At 41.1% G+C, this 20321-nt stretch overlaps 1 long non-coding RNA gene across 1 annotated transcript; it reads left to right on the top strand.

Annotated features, from left to right (window-relative positions):
- The first annotated feature begins 8546 nt into the window (after positions 1-8546).
- LOC143860536 (uncharacterized) lies at positions 8547-10004 on the top strand. Its single transcript, XR_013239747.1, has 2 exons — positions 8547-9112; positions 9270-10004. It is a non-coding gene; the product is annotated as an uncharacterized LOC143860536 (long non-coding RNA).
- Positions 10005-20321: the final 10317 nt, after the last annotated feature.

The following is a 20321-nucleotide window of genomic DNA, read 5'->3' as shown; positions in this document are numbered from 1 at the left end:
GTTATTCATTGCAGGTATGCTAGAGAGGTATTGGCCAAAGTTCTAGATTTGTTCGGGATTGTGTGGGTTTTTTTTGCTCATGTCATGGATCTCCTCAACAGTGCCATGGCCTAGTGAGGGAATGATCTTATGGAAGCTCGTTCTATTACCCTTTATATGGGTGCTCTGGAAAGAGAAAAATGCCCGCCTGTTCTAGAATGTTGTTAGAGGTGCATTCTCTTCCTATGCAAAGATTCTCTCTTTGGTCATTTCTTGTGCTAGAGTTCTTCCTAGTTTTAGCTTATGCTCGGCTACTGACATCAGATGTTGCTAGAAGGAGATTTGCTACAATAGGGACTATGAGGAGGTAGTCACACTAAGGTGGAACCCCTCTGATCCCAGTAGGTTAAAGCTAAATTTCGACGGCTCTAGTTTGGGTAACCCTGGACTGGTGGGCATCATAGGAATCCTCATAGATGATAGCAGCTCAACCAAGTGGGCCTTCTCTGGGCTGATCAACATTAAAGACTCTAACGAGGCAGAAATTAGGGCGGCTCTTCAAGGTATCAGATTGGTGCGAGTACAGACTTGGACAGCCTCATTGGGAACAGAGACTCCCTCAATGTTATTAGATGGTCGATGAAATCGCGTGGAACGTCACTTGGTCCTATTCGTCCATGTCAGGAGATTAGCAAATGAAGAGGCGGATCGGCTTGCACGGGGAGCATCGAGATCGGGTTTTGAGATTTTTTATTTTCTTCCTCCTTGAGTTTTGTTGGTTTGGTTGCACGTATTCTCTCTTTTCATTTTTCTTGTGATTGCCTTGACTCTCTCAGTAATGTGTTTTTTTAATAAATATCACCATTTAAAAAAAAAAACAAAAAGAAATCATCGGTCTTGAGTTGGGTAGCTTTTCTAGTTGAAAAGTCTGAATCAATCTCAAGCCAGGTTGGATTTAAGGAAAAAAAAAAGCATAAAACCCGACTCAATAACCCAAATAGTAACTGTACTGTATGACATCGAAATAAGATGAGTGTTCATGTCACGCCCCGACCCTGTGTAAATATTGTCCGGTTCGGGGTTTTCCCACCCTCCCTGGTTTTGTTTTCCAGCAGCACTAACTGTGCCCGCACGGAGCCCATCCCTTTGAGATGCTGCAAACACGTCAACACAGGGAGGATAGTTCCCATATATACCGATGAACTTTCTCTCCCTTTCCGATGTGGGATCTTACAATCCATCCCCTTAGGGCCCCACATCCTCACTGGCGCACCGTACTGCTGGAGGTACAGCTCTGATACCACTTTGTTAGACCCTGACCCCAATGTGTAAACATTGTCCGGTTCTGGGTTTTCCTTCCCTCTCCGATTTTGTTCTCCAGCAGCACTAATCATGTATGTTCCACTCTGCGGGGCCCACCCTTTGAAGATGTTAAAAACACATCTACACATGGAGAATGAGGGTTTACATATAGTCCTAAAACTTTCTCTCCCTTTCCGATGTGGAATCTTACAGCTACTACAAAATTAATCAAGCATATTCTTTTAAAAATAAACTTTAACGAGCAGACAAGAATAGACATTATGCATTTTTGAAAAAAAAAAACGGACAATGAGTTAATCTAGAAGAGGTTTTACTAATACAAAAATCTTTAGAGTTTTACAATAATGATTGAAGAAGGAAAAGAAGAAAAAATCTACCATGAGTTGCACACCAAACCTAGATACTCTCTCTCTCTCTAGGGTCTATATTCAACTTGTCTATTAGAATTACTAAAGTTCAAAAGAAGTTTGTTAAAAATGTCACCGGCAGGCAATGCTTTAGAATAATGAGGCATACCTACTACGACTTACTTTTGATTCATCTGAGCAGTCTCATCGATAGGCCTTGCTTTCTAATTTTTATCTTCTAAAGACCAAAAATAACGGCAGACATGTAAACCTAGGACGTAAAATTATGTACTTTTTTTACGTTGAATATGGGTAGTTGTCTATAGGTAACTTTTGACCGGACATATCCTACAGTAAGAATTATATACATTACTGACGTGAATTATTGGTTATAAGAGATCTAAAGCATGACATATTCAATAGAGAGTTTAGCCCAACCAAAGGTGGGAACCCTAACGTTAGACTTTGTAAAAATGAAGTCACATCCTATCATTGGCTATGTAATTTACAATGACCTTGATTGGATTGCAGGAATTTTATGAAAATGTTTAGAAAGGAAAACACTTTCCCCAATTTTATGAAAAAGATAACTTGAATAAATGCAATTCAAGTTAATTTTATCTCGAGGGACCATGAATTTATGATAATATACCTCTAGATTAGCCATGATCAAATCATTTCCCTCAATCTGGAAAATAAATATTTTTTTTTTTGCCAGAAATGTTTTTTCTTGCAATCCAAACGGGGCATAGTCACCCTATTAAAATTACATGAATTGGCTTTAGACCATACTTAGAGATAGATCCTTTGTCCTTTACTCTGGTGCTATTAGAGAGAGGCATCTTCTTCCTTTAAATGTCCACTTGTAATCTCATTTTCTCCCAATTATTTTCATCATCTTCTTCTTCTGAAGAAGAAAAGGTATCCCCTTGGCTGATCAATGCTGGTGATCACTCCACTGTAATCCACCAAAGAGGGGCCCACAAGTAGGATTGCCCACCAAAGAGGGGCACCCCTAATTCAATAGGACATGGATTTGTTGGGGCAACAATGGATGGGCCATGCCTCAAAATCGATGTGATCGGATGATCATAATCGTACGTCCAATGCGTATGCTGTTTGTTTTTATTTGGAAGCGGGTGATTGAATGAATATAATAGATGACCGTGATTGTCGGGGCAATAGACGTACCATAGACGACTTGCACATCACTCGCGCGAGTCGTGGTAGCAACGTGTGGAATTGTGCCAAATCAAGGATAATACGTCAACAAAACAAACGTGCTGTCTGCTTCAAGCATGCTTGACTCGCCGCGTGGGCCCGATGTTACCTTTTTTTTTTGTTTGTTAGGTACCAATGTTACCTTTCGATAAGACTAGACTCCAAGGAATAAATTAGATTTTGAACGACCACTTTGCTTGACAGCTCGTCAGCTCATGAAGAGTATGGGTGGGCCCCAACATTTTGCACTGAAATGATATGTTCGCCCTCTTTCCTTTCCTGGGCTACCCCATTTACTCATTTAGTGTAAAAGAGTGGTAAAAAAATACACTAGAGGAAGCTGTCCCAAGGAAGAAAAGGAGACGAATATACCACTTCCTATAAGTTTTGACCGCGTGCGGCCCACCATTATACATGCACGGCATAGATGCGGCTCACCATTTTACAACTGATGTTTTGAAGAGGTGGGGCCCACCATCTCCACCCAACTCATCCAGAGGGTAGGGCCTCCATTTTACTCGTAGTTTTGATGGGGTGGGTCTAAGGGTGTCAATTTTGGCTCGGGCTCGGAAGCTCGCTCGAGCTCGGCTCGAAAAAAGCTCGGCTCGAGCTCGGCTCGAATCCTTAACGAGCCGAGCCGAGCCGAGCCGGCTTGCCAGGCTCGTTAAGCTTAACGAGCCGAGCCCGATTTAGGCCGGGCTCGGCTCGGCTCGGCTCGTTAAAGCTCGTTAATAAAAACCGTATAAAATAATAGTAATAAATATAATAAAGTAGAAACAGCTGGAGGAGTAATTATCATAAGTCATAACTTTTTTCCGTAATTTCCGTAATTGTCGTAACGTCGTAACTTCTGTTGGTAAATTTTTAGTAATTGTAATCGGTAATTTTTCATTTAAAACTATACACATTCAGCTATTCACTTTTTTTTTCGTAATGATTACTTTTTTTCTTTTTTTTGCTTTGCTAGCCGCCTTTTTGCATGTGCGAGAATCTCTGCAAAAATGATGTTCACATGCCCGAGAAGTACAATAGTAGAAGTTTGCTAGCAAATTTCTTTTTAATATAACGCAACCAGCCAAGCTCGATAAGCTCGATAAGGCTCGCGACGGCTCGCGAGCCAAGCCGAGCCTGACCGAGCCGAGCCGAGCCGAGCCTAGTTCGAGCCCGAGCCGAGCCCGAGCCTAACCTTTGACCTTAACGAGCCGAGCCGAGCCTGGCCAAGCTCGGCTCGGCTCGGCTCGTTTACACCCCTAGGTGGGTCCTCATTTTTCACTCATGGGCGGGGAGCACCATCTCCACGTCCAAACCCCATTTACACCTCATGTTTTGATGGGTTCGGTCTCCCTATTTTACAATAGGAAAGTGGTATATACGTCCCCTTCTTCCCCGGGCCACCCTGCTCTACTGTATTTATGACTACTCTCATCAGGGGCGACGGCACTTGTAAGGGAAGGGGGGCAATTGCCCCCCTTAATTTTTTGGGAAAGAACAAATATACCTTTATTGGTGAATGTCACCGAATGCAGAAAACAGATGAAAGGGCGTCCCATTGGTGAATGTCACCAAATCCATTTATTGTTCTTTGACTTATACAAGTTATAAATGCACATTGGTCCCGTTCCACCAGTGGGGTTTGCAAGAGAATTTAACATTCCACTTTTTGACGAATGATAGGCTGAAGGGCGCCCTTGCAAAAACCAGCTCCAAGCTCCAAGGGCGCCCCCATTGGTCCAATCTTAAGAAAGTGATCCACTTTCTCACTTTCTTAAGATTGGACCAATGGAGGCGCCCTTGTAGCTGGTTTTTGTATGATGCACTTCATTCTATCATTCCTCACTTGAATATGTTTTGTTCTCCGGAGCAAGATTGAAATATATAGCCAAGGGCATTTTAGCCGAAGTGATGTTTACGCCGCTGGTGATGGAATATATAGAGGGTTTTTTTTTTTTTTAACTATATTATTACTTTCATTTGTTTGGAGAAAAAAAATTAGTATAATTTTTGCCCCCCTTGTGCAAAATTTCTGGCATTGCCCCTGACTCTCATTACAGTAATAGGGTGTGGCTGGAATAGGAGAGGAGGGTGGGAGCAAATATATCTTTTCCTTTTTTTTTTTGAAATAGATCTTTCCCTTTTACACCATGTATCATCGTCACGTGCCTTTTACTAGTAGATGAAGAAAGAAACAAAAGGCCCATATCCAAGACCCAAGTCGTCTATAAGAGTTCTTAACGTTTAAAACAAGTTTAGGTAATTAAAAAAATGCCACCGGCTCGGAATTCTCCTCTTAAAAAATGAGGTACAGCTAGCTACTACCACTTTTGATTCATCTGAACTGTCGCTGTAAAGACCAAAAATAACGGCAGTAATTTAAACCTAGGATGTAAAAACATGTACTTTTTTACTTTGAATCTGGGGAATTGGCAATAGCCAATAAGTAAGTATTCGATGTCAGCATCTGATGATTGAAAGTTCAGCTCAATCAAGGGTGGAACCCATAACGTTAGACTTTGAAACAATGAGGTCATCACATCCTATCATTGCTACATTGTTTACTAAAGTAACATGCATGCTGAGGCCACATTTGTTTTGGATTTTGAGAATCGATTTTGAGTCCATTACTAATTCTTGGTGAAATTGAGCATTTGGTTTGATATCATAGATCAATTTTGGAAATCGATTCTACATCCCAGCAAAATTGATTGTACGGTATACACCAGATGCTTAATTTTGCTAAGAATTGGTATTGGACTCAAAACCAATTCTCATAATCTGCAACAAGCAAGGGCTAACAGTAATGTGCTTTTATTATATGATCTTCACGAGTAGCTCCGTGTATTTTATTTTTTTTTAAAAAATGTGTAGTGAGGTGACCTTGTTAGATCCAAACCATTCATTTGTTAAGTCTCAACATAAAAAGGTCGTGCCTCTAGAATCATCTTCACAGGATGATCCTGACTTTCCTATCATAAAGATTTCTCGACGCACAACCGACTTCCATTGGGGCCAAACAAATGAATGGTTTTGATCATTTGTTAAGTCTCAACATAAAAATGTCGTGCCTCTAGAATCATCTTCACAGGATGATCCTGACTTTCCTATCATAAAGATTTCTCGAAGCACAACCGATTTCCATTGGGGCCCAACAAATGAATGGTTTTGATCTTCGAGCAATATGGGCTCCACTATATGTACAGCTACCTGTAGATAACATATAAAAACCCCTAAGATGGCCATTTTCCTTTAGTAGTCCCCTAGGGTTCTAAAGATATAGCAGATTGCTTGGCCAAATTTGGTGCTAGCAGGGACTCTTTGTATTTTGGGCATCTTCTGTTTTCAGATGTGCACTTGTAAATTTGTAATCCCCTTTTATCCTTTTTAATTTTGTCATCTTCAAAAAAAAAAAAAATCGTATTAAAAGCAAGCCACTGGCTCAATGGTCATGCGCGCTCACTCCACTGTAATCCATCAAAGAGGGGACAACAAGTGGGATTGTCCACATCATTAAAATGTAGATCAATGTGTAAACCAAAACAAATTAAAAGAAGATACATTTCTCTCTATGCGACTAAAGAACAATTATAAGCTCCCCTAATTCAATGGGATGTTGATTTGGTACTAAATCAGGGAGATGGCTTCAACAATGGCAAACCTTATCTCCTCAGCTGGTGTGCTTGACTCACTGTGTAGACCCTATCATTACTTTTCAATAAGATCAGATACTAATAAAAAAGGGAATTTGCCAGGCAATTTTGCATAAAGCCATTTCTCAAGTCACTTTTGCAGGGGAGAACAGCCAATTCAGATGAATTAAACGAATAAGACAAAATACTAAAAAGTAAGCCTGTGTGGCTTCTCTCTCCTTCAAAAGTGAGCCACTAAATGGCTTTCAGAGAAATTGGCTAGCAAATTCCAATAAATTAATTAGATTTGAAATGACAAAAATGCAAGCCATTTACTGATTTACAGTGCAAGTGTTCAAATGCCTGTCTTCTATCAAACACAACATCCCTTGTGTTAAATAACAAAAATTCTAGAATTAATTAAATAGTCATATGTCTTCTTTGTCCAAATATTTTCTAGGATAATGGAGCAAATTGTTTGTAGATGTCACGTAAACAATATAACGTGTGGTACTTACAGCTTCAACATAGAAACTGTTTGCTGATCCGGATTGAACTTCATGCTTCTTATCCTTTCCAAAAGAGTCTTGTTCATGTGTTTCATACCCTTGTTTGTTTGTTTTTTTGAAATGGTGAATCATATTAGAATGGAAAGGGAAACCCGAGGTGGGACAGCCCAATAGAACATATTACAAGATAAGAAAGCAGAAACAGAAAATACACAACATCAACAGAACAAGACATGGCTGATCAAGGGGGAAGATAATCAAACCATTGTAAAGAGTCACTATTCACACCCCTCTTGGCTAACAGATCAGCCTTCTCATTGGCCGCCCTTCTGATTCATACCCTTGTTTGTTGTGAGTAACTATAGTGAAATGTCAAGTGATGCCTTCGTTATAACACCCCCCCCCCCCCCCCCCCCCCCCCGCTTCTGCATGCTCCATTCCATTGTCGTACCTAAATTATTTTAGCTACTTTTCAATCCGCTTCTCAACTTCTTTCTTCCATTGGCTGAACATATTGAAAACATATAATTTACATTTCACAAAATAAACCCATACCTTCTGTGAGTAACAAAGTAACGTGTCCAACATTTTAAGGGTACTGTGTTAGGTACCTAAGCAGTACGCCAAAAGTTCAAGAGCTGATGGGTCGGCTTTTGGTGCCGATCCTCATGGAATTTAAAACTGCTCTCTCATGCATGTGCCTTAGGGAACCCAGGCACCTCAATTGAGTAGAGCTTCTATGTCAGGCTTGCACCTCAAAGAGGTATCTCAACAGAAATGGATCGATGAAGAAAGTAGTAAGGGTGTCAATGGACCCAGATGGTCAAATGGACGGTCCAAATCTGAACTTAAATGGACAGGAATCTAGACACATTACCAGGATCCATGGACATTTCGGGACCCTATCATAGGATCCGAAATTATTACTCATCGGATCCAAGCAATTAAGAAATGCCCATGAGACAGTCCTAAATCTAATTTATTACATTATTTTATGAACATACACTCTAATTTTTACAACTTTAAATATTATTTCAGTAAAAATAAGTCATATGCATTTTATCAAGTGAATCTTATCTTTAGTATTTTTTCATTCATCTCTCAACAATCGAGTCACCCTTGGAGCTATCAGTGATGCTCTCCTTCAACCTTTTATGAAAAATTTAATTGTGTAAAATGTATGCAGGACCTACTAGTAAACTCCGATGGACAGTCTGATTTGAAATGGTCATGGACGGTCTGATTTGAAATGGATTGTGACCGAGACAAAGGAACTAGGATCCAAAAGAACACTCCAAATCCAATCAAATCGATAAGAGATATGAATGGATCATAACTAGGACATAGTTGGATCCAATCCAAAGTGGATCCATTGAGAATGCTAAAGGTAGAAAAAGGAAATTAGGATTTGAATAAATATAGAATTAGAGAGAAAACAAAAAGAAGATAGGAAAGCGACAAATAGAAAATGGTGGCAACAATTATCATCGACGGTATATAACAAGAGTGACAAGTCCAATTATTTAGACAATGAAAGATTGGAAGGAAAATGATGGTGTGGATATCAAATATAGGGTGTGCTCCTTCACAAGGTAATGCGAGAAAAGCAGAAGGGCTGTCTTATATCAATTTTGGGGGGTGCTATATTTAATAAAGACGACAAAATAAGTTTTCTTTAGGAAACTTAGGGGGTAGATTTTTCATCTTCTTGCCTTCTGCAAGTCCAAGTGAACCATTATTGGCACTCAATTATACATATTGCCATTATTGAATAACGGTTCCCCCAAAAGCACCTCCCCATTCTCACCTTCTCATCACATCCATGGCCGAGGGGTTGGCAAGGGATCTGCTCAGAGAGATCGAGCAGCGATCATGAAGCAGGTATATATCCGAGGTCTCAATGACAATAGAGGTGAGACCTTGGCATTGACCAAAAGGCCAAGGTATGGGTATCAACAGGGCATCTGTACTGGTGTGAAGAACCGATCAATGGGGACAAATAGACATGTGTCTTGCAACAAAACAGCTTATGTTAAGGAAGACAAGGAGACGCACAAGAAAGTATGTTTTTGTTGTAATTAGTGCAAGGCCAGGATCGGCTGTTAAAGAGGTATTATTCAATCATTTATACTTAAACACTTTTTAACAACATTGGAACCCACTAAGACACAAAAAAAAGAAAGCATATCCTCTGAGGTAGAAAAAAAAACATTAAATTGCTCATAAGCACAGCCTTGTTGAACAGTGTTTTAAAACGCATGACGCAGGCCAAAACACGGCCAAAGCAAATCTTTATCGACCCAGCGTGGCGAGATCTGGTACTGCGTTGATGCGGTCGTAACTCGTGAGGGCAAAACACAGACTAGGTCAAGAATGCGGCCAAAGTAAAAGTGAGTCAACTCAGGCGAGTCAACAGTGATGAAGAAGAGTTTTGAAATTATGTTGTTGTTGTTTTTTTTTAAGGGAAATGATTTCAGCGCTCCAATGTTTTGATAAACATGCGCTCACTTGTTTGTCGTGTAGTATTTAAAGGGCATTAAGAGCTTTTTGAGAACTGTAATATCCTCTGACATCCATTTAAATACTACACGACAAACAAGTGAAGCGCATGTTTATCAAAACACTGGAGCACAGAAATCATTTCCCTTTTTTAATGATGAAATATATTAAAAAGACCCAGTTGGTCAAAAAAACAAGATAGAGATACAGAGAAAAGATAAAGCTAGACAAACAAAGAGAAAAAATTCATTGAATAGCTCAACGAGGGAGGAAGACATATTTTTCCAATGACTCCTGATGAACACCGCTCCTAGCAAGCTTATCCTCCACACCATTGGCCGATCTTCTAATGTGACGAAAGGAAACACTAGCAGGGCCCATAATATCCCTTAACTCATTAGAAAGATCATCAAACCACCAAGAGCTATTGACATGGCTAGTAGCCTTTAGGGGGTGTAGTTGAAGGCAGTGGGGGTGAGTTGTAGTGGTATGGAGGCAGTGGAGGTGGGGGCGAAGGAGGTGGGGGCGAGTTTCTGTAGTAAGGTGGTGGTTTTAATATATGTGGAAGTTGTGACATGGGAGGAGGAGGTGGGGAGGAGTACGGCCTAGCAGCTACTCCATTGGTTGCTACTATGAACAAGGCCAAAGTGAAAACCAAGAAGCCCTTCTCCACTCTACCCATTTCGTTCCAAATTCAGGGCTTGCTTGAGAAGAAGCTAACCCTTTATATAGCTTGCTCTTCAATTATTTTGTCCAAAGATGATGCTTGTCTAATTTGGTTTACAACCTGTATGAAAACAACATGGCCATCTTCAATTTCATATTTTCCAAATGAACAAGACAATGGATTTCTTTGGCCTTGATATGGATGGGCCGTGGATCAAAATCCACCCCCATCGGACGATTCCAACCCTCTGATTTGTGGCCTCTAAATGGATGGTGAGAAAATTTAAAAGCAATGGTCCTTACTCATCAAGAAAGCATCTACAAATTAGTGGGTTGGAATTGTCCGATGGAGGTGGGTTTTGATCCACGGCCCATCCATTGCAATACCTTGGAAATTAATGGTTTGGACCATTGATTCTTAAGTAGACCCCACATGTACTTTTGGACTATAGTATAAAAACGCCTAGGTCAAACAAGTTAGGCTAGTAACAAGTCAGAAGAACCGAGACGGAAATTAGGTTTTGTAGTAGGTGGGTGGTAAGTGGGACAGGCAGTTATGCTCGCTGAGACTTTTTCCAAAGTTAACGCGTTGATTTAGAGGCGGGGGCCCCACTCAAGTAGAGCATTAGAATTTGGAAACCTCTTTGTACACATGTTTTGACAAAGGCCTGTGTTAACTGTTAGAAGACCTCAGATTAAGAAAGTAGGTAGTAGTACGGGCATGTAAAGTGATCTCAACAGTTGATCTGGTAAGGTCTATTTTACCATGACAAGCGCATATGACCCCAATCCCTTGTTTGGTTGCACAAAAGCGGCTTCATTTGTAGGGGTTATACTTGGATTTTAGGTGCCATTAGACAAATCAAATCCTTGTAGACTACCAGAGAAGTCTCCTGGTTGTCTACTCCTTCTCTGGCTATCCTTGTCTCCTCTCAGCAAAAATTCACACAAAAAAGTAGTTTTTCAATTGGATTTCTTGGGAGTAGTGCTTTTTCTTCTCGTCTCTCTCATCTCTTGGCAATGGCACCCGTATCACTATTCTACGAGGTTGACAACCAAAAACTTCTTACCGATATTCTAAAAGGTAAGTTCCAGGCGTTGGGGGGTTCTGCGTGAATGCAATAATCCCAGATCGGAATAGTGGAATGGATGTGGATGGGCTTATAAGGATTTGGGCACCCTCCCCTTAACAGCTAGCTTTTGAGGGCGAGTTCTCCCTGGGTCCCAACAAGTGGTATCAGAGTCGGGCACGTGGTAACCCAAGTTTAGCCTCCTAGGATGTAAATATCCCTCGAGGAAGATCTCAGTAACCCCGGTATGCCTCCGTGGACGGAAAAATCTTTCGGGGAAGATCTCGTAGTTCCCACGTTCATGCCGCGTGGAGGGGTGAGATTGTCCACGGTGCTTCCACTTGGAGGGAGAGATTGTTGGGGGTTCCACATGAAAGCAATAATCCCGCATCGAAATAGTGGAATGGATGTGGATGGGCTTATAAGGATTTGGGCACCCTGCCCTTAACAGCTAACTTTCGAGGGCGAGTTCTACCCGGTTCCCAACACCAGGTAAATCCAAGGCTTGTCTGCTCCCTGTTGACTACTTACACCACTACCCTACGAGGTAGGTACCTCCAAGTCTCCAGCCAAACACAGCTTCGCTTTTTAACATTACTTTATAATGCTTATTCACTTTTTTTCACTGCTGTGAAAACTGAGTAGAAGATTTCAACCGAATAGGGTCAATTCTCTTCCGCATGTTTTGCGGGATCTAAAAAACCAAGAATGAGAAGCCTTGAAGTGTTGGGACCCGGGTAGAATTCAACCTCAAAAGCTAGCCATTAGGTGGAGGGTGCCCAAATCCTTATAAGCCCATTCACATCCGTTCACTTTTGCAATGTGGGATTTTTACTTTTGCGTGGAACGCCCAATAATCTCTCCCTTCACGCGAAAGCAACATGGGTCTCCGTCCCGAGGGATTTCTTCCATCCTAAGTCTACACAGGGCTTATCCGAGATCTTTTCCAAGGGATTCTTCCATCCTTGGAAGCACACCGGTGTTACCACGCCCCGACTCTGTTACCACCTGTTGGACTCGGATAGAACTCAACTTCAAAAGCTAGCTATTAAGGGGAGGGTGCCAGAATACTTATAAGCCCGTCCACATCCTTTCACTTTTCCAATGTGGGATTTCTTGCTTTTGAATGGAATGCATAACATGAAGAACATGCCCACTCTTGATTTGTTTTAATAATTGTTCTCTTCACTCTATTAAAAACTTTTCAGATTCTTTCACTTTATTGGACTGTTTATTCAATTTTTTATGTTTAATTTCTGCTCATTCTGTTCTAAATAGTGTATTTGATTATATTTGTAAAATTCAGAAAAATCCTTCAAAGACCTACATCAAATTTGGTATCAGAGCTGATCTTTCTTGAATTCCATCTTATTTTTCTAAACTTCTGAACATTTTCAAGAAAATTTCAGGCTTGACCATAAAATTCAAGATCTTCCATTTCTCTCCGATCCTGAATTGTCTTCCGGCAGAAGTTTACATCACCAAGCAATGCCATTGCAAGCCCTTCTCGAGACTACCCATTTTGTGCAAAGTTCATGGCTTGCATTAGAAGAGGTTAACCCTTTTTATAGCTTGCTTTTCAATAAAATTGTCCAAATTAAGACTTCTTGTTTAATTAGGCTTACAACCTGTACTGAAACAACATCCATGGCCTTCTTCCACTCCATATTTCCCTAATGGAGCAACTTGCTCAATGATCCAGACCACTGATTTTTTAGGCCATGCCCTTTTAACAATTACGGGTGCAACTCAGGTAGGATCAGGTCGGGTTGAAGACAACCCGATCCTAACCTGAAACTCTGAACTGTCCACCTGACCCGACTATCAACCTGATGAAGGCTAACCTGACCCAACCCGAAAAATCAATATCCCAACCCGAACACGACCCGATTTCGATTTCCCAATTCAAGTTGGGTTGAGTCGGGGTGACACGGTTATGTGATATCTTCCCCTTCAGGTTTTATGTTCTATAGAAACAAAACATAAAAATGGTAAAGAATTTTTTTTTTAAAATGTGAGGTTTTGATGCCTGGCACCTCAACCTGTACCCGAATCCGACCCAACTACTTCCTCAACCCGATCCGGAACGGACCTGCACGACCCCCTAATATCTTAAATCTCTCTCTCTCTCTCTCTCTCTCTCTCTCTCTCTCACACACACACACACACACACACACACACACGCACACACTCACACACACAGCAGTGCCCTATATGGGGATCGATTTATCACTACCCTTCCCAAACTCAACTATTTACAAAAATTGAACTCCTTCAGGATTCGTTTTTTAAAAGACTTTTCCGGGTACATTCCTCAATCTCTCTCCCCCCCTCTCTCTGTCTCTCTCTCTCTCTCTCTCTCTCTCTCTCTCTCTCACGGTTTCTCTCGACTAAGAGTATAGGATTTTTGTGTGGTGTGGGGATGTGTCCTTTAAGTGTCAATTTATGAGATTATTCAATATGGCTTCAAATAGGGAGGCCTTTGTTAGCGATTGCTTTGAGTGGAATGAGGGTGTTCTTGTGTGGAACCCTGGGTTTAGAAGATCATTTTTTGAGTGGGAGGTGGAATTGGTCTCTAACCTGCGGGCCCTTCTTGAGGGTCGTTACATTAAAAGGAATGGGGAGGATAAAAGGCTTTGGATTGAGGAACCTTCTCGGACTTTCTCGGTTAAATCTTTCTATAAAAGTATTATGCCCATTTCTAATCCTTCATGTTCGGCAAAGGTATGGAAATTTCATTGCCCACCTAGAGTTTGTATCTTTGGTTGGGTGGTTTGTCGTGATAGAATACAAACTATTAATTTTCTGAGAAACTGTGGTATGTGGCTTATTGATCATTGCCCACTATGTCTGCATGATGGGGAATCTGTGGATCACTTGTTTATGCATTGTTCGTTCACTAGGATCATATGGCAATTCATCTTCATGAGATTTGGGATTTGTTGGGTTTTTCCAAAATATATTCCGTCGCTATTGCACCAATGGGGAGAGGTTCCTTGGAAGGAAAAAGGAAAAACCTTGTGGAATTTTTATTTACTTGCTACGTGGTGGTCTATATGGAAGGAGATGAACTCTAGAGTCTTTGAGGGGAAAGCCATGAATCCTCATTGGATTTACTTGAAGATCATCACCTTGGTTATATCTTGGGTGAGATGCCTCCCATCCTTCCGGTTTGTATCGGCTTTTGATCTTTGGGAAGGTTGGCGGGAGGTGTGCTTTAGTATTGAGCGCAGAGATCTTATTTTGCATAGGTGGAAGCCCCCTGCTCAAAACATGTATAAGGTTAATTCCGATGGTGCGAGTTCCGGCAATCCGGGTCCGGCAAGAGTGGGAGGGGTTTGTCACAATGATAAGGGGGATGTTATGTGGGCATACTACGGCTCTATTGGTGTGTCTGATTCCTCAGATACGGAAGTACGGGCGGCACATTTTGGCATTTTGAATATTGATAGAAGGTTGATGGATCAGACAATTGTTGAAGGTGATTCGTTAAATGTGATTCGGTGGCTGAAAGGTGGGGTGGCTCCTCTGTGGAGATTTCTTTCCATTTTTTATGAGATTGAGGACTTAACTGCAGGGTCCGCTATCGGCTTTCAACATGTTAGAAGATCGGCAAATGATAAGGCGGATGCGCTAGCTAAGCATGGTGTCTCCGGTGGTTCTATTATGTGGTTCGACCACCTTCCTCCCTGAAAAGGAGTTTTCTCTGTATTTTGTTTTTTCTTCGTTCCTGTTTCTTTCTTGCTTCCTATTGTAGATATGGGTGGTCCATCTCGGCCTCCTAAATTTGCTATATATAATTATTGCCATTTCAAAAAAAAAAGAGTATAGGATTTTGTGATTTGTGGCTTGGGATGTAGGGTTTTGTTCAACCCCCGTGCCAAATCCTTTATCTTATGAGGAATGGCTTTTCTTTTTAGTTCATATTTTCAATGGTTCAAGGAATTGCTCATCTCGTTTGCCCAAATTGCTCGGTTCATATTTTCCATAATTTTTCTTAGTTCATATTTCATTCTGATGCTGTTGTTTTTCATATGTTTTAAGTTTTAATTTCCATTTGACAGATGAGCAATTCCTTGAACTGTGTTTTCAAATGTTGGTGTTTGAATTCTTGTTTGGACATTTCCATTGCTTAGATATTTGTATCTTTCCAAGATAGTGTACAAAAATGAAGAAACCAAAGCAAACCACACCCATGCAAGTGTGTGATGCAATTGTCCTTAGCATCTCCTCTTCTTCTTCATTATGGTGGGTGTAGACACCCCATTTTGACCGAACCCCAAATAAATCTGTCTGAATAAATCTCTTTAAAACAATTGAATTTGTGTCCCAAAATCAGTTATAGGGTAGTTCCAGATCCTAAGTAGGTCTCAGCAAGGTTTCAAGTGAATCGAACGAAGCATAGTAGAAAAAAAAGGAGGCGAGCTTGTGCCATCATCCAAAGTTAAGTGTGTGGGTCTCATGTTTCTTATCAACAGGCAAACCAAAGAGAAAAGAGAAAAGACAAGTTGAGTCTGTGTCAATATCAATCCGCGGAGGTGCCCATATCATTTTCCTGCAGGAAGCAAAAAGAAAAGCAATTCATGTTCCCCCTGTTTTCCATGGACCCCCCATATAAGGTAAAAGAGTAGTCAAAGTACGCGATGAGGGGGGGTTGTCCCAAGAGAGAAAAGGGGTGTGATATATCATTTCTTTTTTAAAAATTTGTACCCCTGCTCTTACCAAAGACCACCCCTTGTAGAGTGAAGGAGTAGGCATAAATATGCTAAGTGGGAGCTGTTCCAGGGAGAATGGGGGGGGTGCAAATTTATCATTTCTCCTTTTAAAGCAGCAAATTAGGGCTTCAGAAAAAAACCCATTTTCGTTGATAGAAGGGGAGTTAGGGTTTTCGCAGAAGAGGGAGCCGCATAGCAAAAGCAGAGGAAGAGGAGAGCTCGCAGCGAGAGAGAGGGAGTTGCAGAAGAGAGGAGCAATAGCAGAAGGGAGAAAAAGGGTTTCTAGGGAAGGAAAGAGAAGCTAGTTCAACTTCAACCTCTTCCATCTTCGGCCGATCTTCACCACCATCGGCCACCTTCGCCCCCGACCACCATCTTCCCCAACCGGAGCTCCGGCCCAACCTTCTTCTCCATTTTCACCTCCTACCTCCCCTCACGACCACCATCTCCGGCCGCCGCCATTAAACCCGACCCAAACCCTTTCAAACCCTTGAAACCCTCTCCTCCGGCCACCTCTGTCACCTCCGGTTAGCACCACCACCACCGAGCCACCGTTTTCCCCTCTTATCTCCACCCTAAACCCATTCTCTTAACCCCATCACCCATTCCCCCAATCCTAACCCCCATTAAACCAGCTCCAAAACCCTTTTTATTTTCCCTGTTCACTTTCCACCTCCATTGATTCCGGTGGCTTCGCCAAGGTCCGATCGCTCTTCCACGGCTGCTAGCTTCGTCATCTCCATGCTTCTCCCCATATCAGCAACTTCATTTTCACCTCCAAACCCACCTTCTTCAACCTCGGACTAATATCTCCTCCACCGAACATTTCAATCTCTTTCTCTTTCTGACTTTTGTAGAAATTCCTACGGGTTTTAAGGAGGAAGTAGAAGAAAATGAAATGGGTTCCAGGGGGAAAGGGTTGCAGGCTTTTTAGGGTTCTAGAGGAGGAAGAAGAGGATTTGAAGGAAAGTAGCTTTGCCTTTAGGGTTCGGTGAAGAAGAGAAAGAGGAGAGGGTTTGGCAGCCATCAGCATAACCCCTTTTCCACCTCATCACCCCCCATTTTCTCATTTCCATCAAAGCCCTCTTTCATCTTCTCCTCCTCGGTGGTATTTCCCTTTATGGAATGTCGATCGGATCCGGCCATCATGCAAACAATGCAATCAAGGTCTTGTTCACCCGAAAATTCCGACAGCGAAGTTTAAGATCTAGAGCCCATCTACAGACAGTGTTGATTTCCAATGACCACATCACTTAAAGGAAATGTGTAATGGGCCCCATTTGATTGCATTTCTACTGATTCGGGATGTTGGTGTATATGTCTAAAAAGAAAAGGTAATCTCCTTTGTCCCTTTGCTCTTTTTCTAGTGTTTTGGGTAATTCTATCTTTCCCCTTTCTCTTCAATCAATTGATTTGAGGACTGCAACATTAGCTTATTCCTTCTTCTTTTTTTTGTATATTCATTGCTGTGTTTGTGGTTTGAGCTTTCCCTTTCCATAAGGTCAGTGAATTTCATAAAATCTCAGGGGTCAAGTCAAACCTTTAATCACAATTCTCCAATACTATTGTGGAAAACTATTGATATTGCCATCACTGTGTGTTGACAGTAGAACAAATTTGTCTTGCCATTATTGTTTAAGCAATTGTCCAAGGTATATTTTTACCATTGATGTCACCCCTTTTCATGGCCTGTGCCACTTTCTAACAAATTGAAACAACTTGTCCATGAGATGCCTCAGCCTCAGTTCTTCCCTTCATTGGTCTGAAGTGCTCATGATGATTTCCATATTTGGGTTGGCTATGTTTTCTTTTCTTTCTCTTGGAGCTACTAATGTATTGATCCAGGAGAAGGGTAGATGTGGATTGTCCTATAATTTGCCTTTTCCTTCAATCCATAATTCTTATTGCTTGCACCTAGGATAAGATTGGGTTGTGTTTTAATGACAATTTCACCCTATCCTTTGGCCTTCTATGTTCAGGTTCAGATGAGTTTTGGGAGTATATTCAATTTATTCTCGTGACCATTCTCAGGCTTAGTTACGAAATCAAAGTGTGCAAGCTTATTTTCATATTTCCCAATAGTATCTCTAGTCTTGTTTAGTGTCCGTTGGGAAAGCTGCCTAGCATGTTTCTAGTTTGAAGTTTGGGCAATGAAGGCGATAGCCCAAGCCCATCTTTAGGGGACTCGCTCAATCCAAGTAGCGCTCCCATCTTCTGTTTAGTAGGCCTGCCCAACCTTTTGGATTTCTTTTAACCATTTTTTTTTTTAAAAAAAGAACCCTTCTCTGGGCAATGATAAGATTACTTGGAGCCCGTCTTTATGTTTTGTGGCTCACCGCTTCGCACTTGGATCTGCACAAGTTGATGTCCCCTGTATGCACTGAAATTTTTACTAATTGGAATTATCATAATCTTTTGATATTTCTAATACTTTTCTTATCTTAAGCATCGAGTTAGGTTCTGAAGATAATAATGAATGGACTGTTCAGGTGAGACTATCTTGAGGCCTATCATACTTGTATTTATTTAAATAAATTGTTTAAGTGGAGAAGGAAATCAGATGACTACTCTATTCGATGTTATCGACATGAGTACTGTCTGATTTCAAGGCGGTTGGTAGAAATATTATATGTGTATTGAAATCAGATGATTACTTTGGCATCATCTGATTTCGTTGGAGTCCCCGTATTGGGGTTTGTGGTTGGTTTTGAAGTGTTTAATATCATTTTTTTTTACTTCATTAGGCTACCCAGCGGCTGGTCTGGGCTAATTAATGTTGTTTACCATTTTATGATTGATATTCTTACAGATTGTGCACTCTTTAGTTGTAAATCATACTTTGTGGATATTTGTTTTGTTTTTATAATAATTGATTGGAAATTTGAGATTATCTGGTATCATTTTTCCTCTCTCTTTGGATAGACTAGCACAGTCTTTTAGATTTTTGTTAGATTTCTTTAGATACTATAACCTGTACTAGGAGACATACTTTGTCTCGTTAGGCAATCCTCCTTTGGAGGCAAGCCTCTTTTTTTAGTTTAACCTCGGGGAGGTTGCTTTGATTTTGATAAATGGTGTACCTATAGGAGGCATGCGTTGCCTCATTTAGAGAGCCTTTGAATCATTCTTTTGTGTGGTGATGTTATCGGGGGAGTCTTTGACTCATTTGATATTTATTAATGTTATTAGGGAGTCATCTGTCTTGGCTTTGTAGGTATTTAGCCTTTAGAAAGCCTGCTTGGCCTCATTTGTAGAATCCTCTCAATTAGTTGTCTTAGCCTTGCTTACCCCTTGCAAGGGCAATGATAAGGTTACTTGGAGCCCATCTTTGTGTGTGTTTGGGAGACCCGCCCGGTCTCATTCTCTCGTTAGTCCTCCTCTTTGTGCGCTATTTGGTTTTGGGAGAACACCCTACTCGGCTTGGCTTCATACCCCTACCCTTATGGGTATTGGGTTGCACATTTGTTGCACCCTAAGGCTAGGTAGCTGTCCGGCCCGGCTGGGTGTTTTACCTCTGCCAAATGTGCAAATTCGCGTTTCCTTTTCTTTTAGAGAGTCTTTGACTCATCCATCCTTTAGTTGGTGTTAGTGGAGTCTTTGACTCGTGTTTCCTTCTCTTTTAGAGAGTCTTTGACTCGTCTATCCTTTAGTTGGTATTAGTGGAGTCTTTGACTCGTGTTTCATTATCTTTTAGAGAGTCTTTGACTCGTCTATTCTTTAGTTGGTGTTAGTGGAGTCTTTGACTCGTGTTTTCATTTCTTTTTAGAGAGTCTTTGACTCATCTATCCTTTAGTTGGTGTTAGTGGAGTCTTTGACTCGTGTTTCCTTCTCTTTTAGAGAGTCTTTGACTCATCTATCCTTTAGTTGGTATTAGTGGAGTCTTTGACTCGTGTTTCATTATCTTTTAGAGAGTCTTTGACTCGTCTATTCTTTAGTTGGTGTTAGTGGAGTCTTTGACTCGTGTTTTCATTTCTTTTTAGAGAGTCTTTGACTCATCTATCCTTTAGTTGGTGTTAGTGGAGTCTTTGACTCGTGTTTCCTTCTCTTTTAGAGAGTCTTTGACTCATCTATCCTTTAGTTGGTATTAGTGGAGTCTTTGACTCGTGTTTCGATATCTTTTAGAGAGTCTTTGACTCGTCTATTCTTTAGTTGGTGTTATTGGAGTCTTTGACTCATGTTTCCATTTCTTTTAGAGAGTCCTTGACTCATTTATCCTTGTAGTTGGTATTGTTAGAGTCTTTGACTCATATTCCTTTTCTTTCAGAGAGTCTTTGACTCACTTGTCCTTTGCGGTGTTATTAGAGAGTCTTTGACTCATTTGCTCTTATAATGGTATTATTAGAGCCTAGTTTCCCCTTTTAGCCCTAGG

This window comes from Tasmannia lanceolata, unplaced genomic scaffold, assembly GCF_043159265.1.
Source record: "Tasmannia lanceolata isolate RefF3 unplaced genomic scaffold, GAP_Taslan_0.1 ptg000003l, whole genome shotgun sequence".
NCBI classification, from domain to species: domain Eukaryota; kingdom Viridiplantae; phylum Streptophyta; class Magnoliopsida; order Canellales; family Winteraceae; genus Tasmannia; species Tasmannia lanceolata.
This window is presented reverse-complemented; position numbering and strand designations above follow the sequence as displayed.